Source organism: Rhinopithecus bieti, unplaced genomic scaffold, assembly GCF_001698545.2.
Source record: "Rhinopithecus bieti isolate Rb0 unplaced genomic scaffold, ASM169854v2 scaffold_30479, whole genome shotgun sequence".
Taxonomy (NCBI): Eukaryota; Metazoa; Chordata; class Mammalia; order Primates; family Cercopithecidae; genus Rhinopithecus; species Rhinopithecus bieti.
Window position 1 is genome coordinate 261,552 of NW_016813201.1, and position 9,465 is coordinate 271,016.

Here is a 9,465-nt window from a genome sequence, read left to right on the forward strand (position 1 = left end):
CTGCGCACGCGCAGGCCCTTGCCGCCGCCTGACCGCTGGATTGCCTCGTTCCAGGAGGGCGCGGCTGCCTCCCCCGGACGCTGGGGAAATCAGTGCTCTCGACAGGGATGAGGGTCGGCCTGCCAGGAGCCATTCGGGGCCCCCGGGGGAGCCGCCTGGCCCTCGTTAGGCAAGGGCCTTGGGAAAGCTGCCCCCCACAGGAGAGCGTGTTCCCGCCCGCGCGCTGGACGTGCCGGGGAGCACAGAGAGGCTCTTTCCGCTCCTAGCACAGATGGAAACGCTCTCGCTCTGCGGCCTGGGCTGGGAGGCAGGAGGGCCCCAGAGCCCTGCCAGCCCGCAAAGCCGGGAGGATTTTCCTCTCAAAAACGATACCGCTGATTAAACTGAAAACTTCTAAGGTCACGGAGGACGTTTATCCGGGCTGGGGCGGGGAATGGAAGGGCTGGAGGCGTCACCTGATGTTATAAGCTACTAAAAGGCAGCGGACTCTGCCGGGAGGCAGGCGCCTCATTGCAGCTTAGGGATGGATACAGAAACCTGGGCAGCTATTTTTACACTGGCTGAAACAGGGAGTGTGTGTGTGGCAGGGGAGAGGACGCAAGCAGCCCTCCCCCATCCATCCCCTGATCTTCCTCTTCCATATAGAGAGTTACTCCTCAGAACCGAAGCATTTTTATTTTCTGAAATCAGGAAAGGGAAAAGGATGCGGATCAAAACGTTTCCTAAATGGTTAAAATAAATGAGATAGCAGCATTCTGAATTTTCACGCGTTGGTACTCTCAGTCCTTCCTCCCCTTGTGTGCTGTCTTTTGAAGTCCAGAGTTGTCAGTCTGAGTTTGTCTTTTCCTGCTCAGGGAACATGGAATGGCTTCTGCAAGATTTGGGCCTGCAGAGAGCTGGAGGAGACAGAGAAAAGAGGAGCCTTTCTGCCAAAAATGCATTCTTGAGCCCGACTTGTGCGTGTGCACTGTTGAGTGTGACTTTGCTCTGTTAGGACTTAAAAGAAAGCTCTACTTCTTTAAATAGGAATTTTCAGACCTTGATAAGCACTGGGAAAGCAGAAGGTTGTCCAGGAAGGATGGTTGCTTTGGATTTTCACTTGATTTAGACCAACTGGAGCCATTGCCTGTGCTTTCTTGTCAGAATAAATTTGGAGCTGAACTCACCATACCCAAGAGGGAGATGTGCTGGGGGGAGGGCTGTGAGCTGTATGGGGAATTCTTGCTGACATCAAATCATTTCAGATCACTCAATTTACTTTGATTTCATTCAACGTCATTTCATTTTCTTTCCAAGTCCTAAGAAGTCTGGAAGAGGAGACGCTGAAAATAACTGCAAAACTTAAGGCATGAAATGAAATATCTCCTAAAATTAAAGTGAGGTTGTAGAGATTCACCATCTTAAGGATTTGCGTAGATGACCTTTTAGCAATTCTTCATTTGAGAATTATGGAGCTACAAACACTCGCACACACGCCAGAACCCCGCAAAAAGAAAACTTCACCAAGAAGGAAAGATTACATGGAAAGCTCTTCATTCAATGTGTCATTTCTAAGATTCACTAGACTGGAATGAGGATATAGAGTGGGGATGTTGGGGTGGGCAAGAAGCGGCGCATAGGGGGAGTTTTAAATGTGTTTCATCCATGACTAATGTCTCCAACAATGGGGAATAAAACAAATTTTGCCTTTTGTAAAGGAAAATTGAAATTCAAAGTTGTGGAGAAACATTACCACCCTGGGAGCCATGACAGCCTCCTAGGGTCCAGGCACAGCTGGGCTCTTAGAAATTCACCTACTTCCAAAGGCAGGTCAAAAGAAGGTGTTGCTTTATTGAGATAGTACAAATCAGGGGCTCCTTCATAGGAGAAAACCCCCAAACACCTCTACTATTTGTGTGCCAGTAACTTCCAGCCAAGTTTGAGGAAAGACCCAAATCATCATTATTATTGTTTGTTTTCATATATGTTTGTTTATTCTGTTTTCCTTTTTAAAACATAGCAGAACTTGTACGTCCAAATGTATGCACACCCTGAGAAAACTTTCAAACCACTATTTAAAAAGTGGGAGCAGGACTATTCCCTTACATCCCAGAAGACAATTCTAGGCTAACCCCCTTTTCTATCCCTAACAAGTTTAAAGACAGTATATCTCACCTGTGGGCAGGCCACTCCCTATCCCCAGTTTCCTTCACTGGCCTGTCACTCTATTATATCCATAGCAACTTAACTCAGGTCTGAAAATCAGGAAACCTGGATCGTGTAGAAGTTAGGCCTCATGAGAGATTAAAATCAATAATCTATCTTTTTAGATATTCTGTCAGAGATCACATTTATTTTTAAGAAGCAACATCTAAGCTGTCCGAGTTCAAAATCAGTTTCCTTTTGTAATATAGCACAAGAGAAAGAGTTCCGGAAGTGGCAACTTAATTTGTATCTAATTTCAGCAAAATAATTGCAGACTGCTTCCAACTTGAATGAGCAGTGAGGTATAGCTCCAAGTAGTTACTTATTTTAGTAGCACTCCCTCAGGATGAATGCTAGCTATTTTCAGTTGCATGTGGGAAAACCAAAGGCGCTGCCAAGCTGTGGCAAGTTGGCATCATGTGTGAGCTGTCAGCCAGGATACTTACTTCCACTCAGATTCATTTTCTAACTTGCAGTTGGCGTGTGACCTTTTTCTTTATTCAATTTGGGGTCCTGATCACTTCCTTCCTCTGCCGCCCTACCTTCCCACCGATCTCTACCCCCACAGGCAGCTTTTGGCTGAATCCATTTAATAATAACAGTATGAGTGCCAAGTGGGTTGTATAAAATCCTTAGGGAGAGCTGTGAAATGAAGCACATTGTTCTTCGGGGCTCCTAGAGACCAGAATGTACCCATCAACAAAAACTAATATGCAATAAAATTATATGTCTTTCTCTATAATTTATGCAGAGTGGGATCATGCTGCAATGAGGCCATAAATAGCTCTTGGTATATGTGGTAGGCAGCCTCTAAAAGGGCCCCTGATAATCATCACTTCCTGGTATTCTCTCTCTCATGTAACCTCTTCTTCAGCCTGGGCTGGATGGACCTGGTGCTTGGCTTTAAACAAACTAAATACAGCAAAAGTGATGGGATGTCACTTCCAATATTGGGTTACAAAAAGTCTCTCTCTTAAGCCAACTGCCATGGTGGGACGTGCCCCATGGAGAGGCCTATGTGGCAAGGAACTGATGTCTCTAGCCAGCAGCCACAGCAGTGAACCTGGAAGGTCACCCTCCCTTGGTAGAACCTTGAGTTGACTTTGGTCCTGGCTGACACCTTGATTACAGCCTGTGAGACCCTGAGCCAGAGGACTGCTAATTTACAACTGTGCTCCCGACCCATGAAAACTATACGATAACACACGTTAACTGTTTTAAGCTTCTCAGTTTTGGGGTAATTTGCTATGCAACAATAGAAAACTAACACAGTATATTCCTTAAAGCAGATAGACTCTCCTGCTCCAGTAACCCCACCAGAGTTCTGTCTCCAGACTTACCTCCTGCTACAGCTTCTCTATCACCCCTGGGGACACTTTTGGGGCACATCTTACTCTTAGGTGTCTTTTTGAGCTATTTCTTTTGCTGAAACAACCAGCCTCCTCTTCTTCACAAGATAAATTCCTGCTCATCCCTTGACACCTGGATCAGATGTGACCTCTGGAGAACCTTCCTGACTCGGCCAGGCAGAGCTGCTACATCCCGCCTTGGGGTTTCCACAGCGCTTTGCTTCTGCCTGTGCTGCAGCATATCCCATGGCACTGTCCTTATTGGTAGGCCTGCTAGGCTGCAGCTCCAGGAGCACAGGAAATGTTTGTTCATCTTCCAGTCCCTGGTGCCTAGCACAGCACCATGGTAAAACATCATTCTTGGAACGGATTACCAACTGTCTTACAGGAGCAGGGATCCCAGGCAGAAGAGAACATCTGGTAACTAGTTCCACTCTCACCTGATGCAGGGATCTTACTACAGCATCCTCAAAGCGTTCGGAAGAAGACCACTTTGGTTAATTGGACTACACACACACACACACACACACACACACACACACACACACATTCCAATATTATATTATATTGAGCACTCCATCAGCAGATTAAATGCTCTAGCAGCCAGCAGTGGTTTGAAGCTCTCTTGATCTGATCCCAGCCCCTTGATCCATCATTTAAGGTCATGGGGACTTGAAAGTTGACAGTCCTATAATTTGAGTTATCATCATTTCCGTCCACGACCTTGAAGTTGATATGTCCCAGGCATCATGGACAGGCTTTACTTCATTTTTAGAGCAAGCCAGAAAGAAATCATGAAGGCATCCCAAGGGACAAGTTACAGGGACATCCTTAGAGACAAACCTGAAAGAAGGGAAGGTTGTGCTTTTCTCTCAGATGGTGATCTAGCCCATGAAGGGAGGGGCTCATTGCAGGGTAAGGCTGTTGGAAGATCTTTCAGGAGTGGAATATGTTGTAAGCCTATCTACCCCATCATCATTTTCCCCTCCGTTGTCCCTCTCCTAGACCCCAACACACCTGTAGCAAATAGCTTCTTAACTGGTCTAACGACATTTAGTTATGACATTTTCCAAGTTGTTCTCCACAGGGAGATCAAACTCTTTCTGAAATGCACATTGGATCACATCACCTGTCCACTTCAACACTTCAGTGGCTGCCCGTGCATGGCCTTCCCCAGCCTGGTTGAGAATCTCACCTCCTTGCTGTCTGCACTCAGGTCACACTTGCCATCTTTCATGGCCTTAAATACTCATGTGCAGCCCCACTCTAGGGGATGCCCAGGACCCATTGGGCTTAGTTAATCCTATTGTTCCTTCAGATTTTATTTCACTCATCATTTCCTCAGAGATTTCCCTGATGTCCCTTATTAACCAAATCCCCTCATTATATACCCAGGACCCCACACATTGCAATGATGTTAATTTGTGTGGGTATTTGATCAAGGTCCTCTCCTTTTGAAGGCAGGGACCATGCCTGTCTTTGCTGACCCTGTATTCTTGGTACCTAGTATAACCTGGTAAAGAGCAGGGATTCAATCAGTATTTGTTGAATAAGTGAATGAATGAATGAATGAATGAATGATGGGTGCTCTTTGAGGGTACCTGGAGGAAAAACAGAAATGTGGGAAGAATGAGAATTTAATGGAACCCAAAGCTGCGGCATAGAAAAGTAATTTGAAGTACACCACCATCCTAAAATGACTGTTGGACTTTCTTTAGACTGAGTGTGAACAACATTTACAGTTAGATGTAACTCCATTCCCCCAGGCTACAGCAGCCTCCGGGAAAACCTAGGATTTCAAGATGATTTCCAGAGCCTTTGGCTGTGCCTCCTACCCCTGCCACCCCATCAAGCCACACTAGCCCTCCCTTCCTCAGGAGCTGATGCTGGCTCTCCTCTGGGGAGGGGAGAAAGGGTGGAGTTGGGCGCAGATGATACCTCAGGTCCCCTTACTGAGAGTCTCCCTGTGTTATTGCCACCCCTAGCACAGCCGCCACAGTCTTTATCCCAGGCACGATCTGCTTGCTGCCCGCGGCTCCACTCTGCTGCACAGGGTGCCTGATGGCCACCATTGCTGTGACTGTTCTTGCTGGGGCCTCTACTCTTGGTGGTGGGGGATTTGTTTTCCTACGAGTGTGGAAAGCTGTTCAGCAAGCCACTAGTGGAGCAACAATTGATTCCCTTCTTCTTTCCCTTAGATGATTCCCACCCTTCCTTGATTATCATCTCTCTTAGCAGTTTTGTAGCAGGCAAATAATTTTCCCTTACTTGTTCACAAATCTTAAATCTAGGAGTATAGGACCTGCTCATTGTTTTTATTTCCTAATTTCTGTTTCTTTCAGGGCTCAGGGAGGACTGACAGGACTAGCTAGAGTTGACAACCATTCATCTAACAAACATTTACTGCACAAGGAAGAGAGGTGATCAAGGCACTGCCCTTGTCCCCAGGAAGCTCGCCAGCGCATGGGACTCTGTGCAGGTGCCTTCACCTCTGGATTAGGTATTTGACTGTCAGGCCATGGCTGAGCATCCATCCTCTCTATGCCAATTTTTTCCAAAAGTCAGGAGTTTAGAAGAACACTAATGTGTTTTTCTTCCAGCCTTTCCTGCACAAATGACAACATCATTACCCTCAGCTTTTAAAATGCAAGTCTGTACAGAGATCCCAGAGTCAAGGAGGGCGCCTGAGTCATTTGAGATAATTACCTTTTTTTTTCTGCCTGAGTCTTGCGTATCTGTGAGTCAGCAATGGGGAAACTGGCATCAAAAAAAATTAAGGGAGGCTTAAAGTGAGCAAAGCAGAGCAGAACATTGGCAAGAGCTGAGTGCTGCCACAGCAGGAACATCATGCCGATCGTCATCTAAGGGAGCTCATGGTGCTGTCTGCCTCCTCTTAGCAACATCCACACAGGCTGGTACAGTCAGATCATTGTGACTTGGACAGGGATGAAAATACTCTGCTGACACCAATAGCTCCCAGCACAGCCAGGGTATTCTAGAGGTGTGTGGTGTCAGGACAGCCTGTGAGGCCTGATTTATTTACCTGAGTCATCTGAACGAAGCAGTGACTGGCTTTGCCTCACTCTGGCAAGAACTCGCAACAAACCCAAAGCCTCTTCCTCCACGGCCTTTGCTCCTGGAGCACAGCACTGACATCTTTTTAGCATCATAGACACTGTCACGTGGCAGTCAATGACAGATGAACTGTCCCTTCCCTGGGCCACGAGCTCTTCAAGGCAGGAGCCTTAGCCCGGTTTCTTCCATGTCTCCAGGGCCCAGCACGGGGCCTGGCTTCTAGTTGTTTTCTGATGAATAAACGAATGGCTATAGACATGTACTCTTGGAAACACAAGGGGCTTCTGTAGTGGCAACATGGTCAATAGCACAGTACTGTATTGGTTCTTTACAGCCTGCAGGACCCAAAGAAGGAATGATATTTGTTTCCTGGAAAAGGTGTACCTCATGAGGGCACTGCTCAAGGGAAGGTGCCCACAACTTGGGGATCAAGGGAGGCACAGGTTGATCAAGGCCCCAGGAATTAAAATGGAGGTGTTTATCCTAAGGAGGCTCTGAACATCTGAGGCAGAGCCTCGATTCTCCAGGAAATTGACTTTGCTGGAGAATAAGGCTGGGGGAGGCAGGCTGTCTTAGGGGAGGAGTCGTATTTCAGCCCCACTGAGACCCCAAAGGCGCACTCCCTTGCTTTACCCGGACTGTCCACCAGGGGGCAGGCAGAGGTAGGAGAAGAGGAAAGCGGGCGGCTGGTCAGGCCCGGCACACCCAGCCTGGCATCCCACAGGCTGGGCTGCCCGACTCAGAAAAGGCCAGGCCGCTCCTCCTGCCTGTTGTGGCCTCTGTGATTTTATATGGTTTGGCCTGTGACATCAGACACCACGCGACCATGGTAACCAAAGTATACAGCCTGGAGTGAATGTTAATAAACAGGAAAGAAACGATCCCTGGTGTCTTACTTTACTCACTATTTGTGGTCTTGTTATCCATGCCTAATGTCTCCTTTATTACCCTGAGCAATCGAGATGTACCTGAATTCAGCAACTTTTTAAAATGAAATGCTAAATTGGGGAAATGTGAGTTGGTTTCCGCGTTTAACTAACTTTGAAATAATGCCGTGAGTGACCTCTGCCTCTTGATATCCTGCTCAACACTCCTCTTATGTACAAACATGTAATTTAAAAGGAAAATTATTTCCTTGATAATCCCCACATGCCTTCAAAAGTCATTTTCCCCAAAGAAACGTCAGGTGATGGGATCCCGTTATTGGTTAAAGTTTTTCCTGATATCCTCAAGGATTGAAGAAAAACAGCACACCTGTCCTCCTATACAAATTATTATCCTATAGAAATTAATGGGCCCAGAGGCCCGGATCTAAAACAAACTAGGACTGAGTATAAAGGAATAAATGTTTTACCAGGCCAGATCACAGAAGTGAAAATCTTTGTGTCGAGATGAGAGCTGCTTCATACAACATCAGAGAGTTTGAAGGTTATAGTTCTCCTGCCTACCAAGAATATCTGATTAGAAGCTTTTAAAACTTTGCCTTAGTGAAGTTAAAGACTCTTTAATAAACTGCATCTTTAGAATAAGAACAAACCGATCATATTACATGAACCAATAGAGAATGATAAAACAGTCCTAAAAGAAATGGTTTTCTAATAGAATCAGAATTCATATGCAAACCTTTCCATGCTGCAGACTTTTTTGAATGCTACCCCTGATTTCATTCCAATAGTATTCACAGCTGAGAAGTATCTTTTAAAGATATAGCATGATATCAAGTTACTTTAATAGTTTGCAAAATACTCTCAAGAATTACCTAAAAGTATGCAGTTTCTATGATACCATAGATTAGTTCATCTAAAATTGTTTGATCTTCAATTAAAAACATAAACAGGTTTGGATATATTTGGTCACAGATGTTGCCTGAGTTTCCAGATGGCATTGTTCAAAGGTATTTCATAAATATGAAAAAATGTGTTGAGAAGGCGTCCATCTGATTGGGTATTCAGGCTTACAAAGAAAGTAATTACAGGGGCAGAGACTGGGAGTCAGCCCTCATTCATCTCAATTCTCTTTCACATATCAGCATAGCTTGACCTTGATTTTTTAGATGCAAGTAAAGGATATTGATGTAATTCAAATAAATTGGTTTTTTTCAAATATCCTGAGGAGTCTGGAATCAGACATGACAGACTCGATGGACAAAAGCCTGAAGGAGAACCAACTCTGAAGTCATCATAGTGGTTCTAAAAACAGTGTCTTTCCTTCTTATTGACCTAAATTTTCATCTTCTTTCTAGGGAACATTTGCTTGCCAGGTCCTTGGAAAAGGTCCACCTGTTGGCTTCTCCTCTCCCTTCCTTCTCGTCTGCGTTTGTGTCTTCCGTTGAGATTCCCACCAGGGAATGTCGCTGCCGCCATGGCAGCCTCTGGTCAGCTGAAGTGACCTTCAACCTTCCTTGCCTTTCTCTGAGGGCAGGGGCCTTGCTTCTCCCATTAACAAAGCACTTTCGGTCAACTTTTAGGTTCTTCACGGTTGATTAAACTGTGTTTATTTAGGATCTTCTCCTCTTTCTGTGTCCGGCTGCTGACCTTTCTGCGGGTTCATTGTTGGAGGAGAATGCTCACAGGGTAGTCTGACTGCTTGTTAGCAGCTTTGGTAAAGATTTTGTTCTGGAAAATGTTTAGCCTGTTGAAATACTAGTGCATCTTCAAAGCATATGACGTTTTGCTTGGATAGTGTTCAGAATTGCTGTTACTGGGTAAGGGCAGAAGCATGTGAAAGAGAAAAACCCGAGCTAGCCTGTGAGCTATAACTGCTAGCATCTCCCTTGAACCTGGTGTATGTTGATCATTTTGCATGAAACTCCATAAGCTTCACTTGGTATGCCGTGGTTCTTTTTTTTTTTTTTTTT

The 9,465-nt window shown here is 45.5% G+C and overlaps 1 long non-coding RNA gene across 1 annotated transcript; it reads right to left on the reverse strand.

Annotated features, from left to right (window-relative positions):
- Positions 1-644: 644 nt before the first annotated feature.
- Positions 645-7,315, reverse strand: LOC108512493 (uncharacterized). Its single transcript, XR_001880619.1, has 3 exons — positions 6,240-7,315; positions 1,167-1,322; positions 645-896 (listed from the first exon to the last, which is right to left on the reverse strand). It is a non-coding gene; the product is annotated as an uncharacterized LOC108512493 (long non-coding RNA).
- Positions 7,316-9,465: the final 2,150 nt, after the last annotated feature.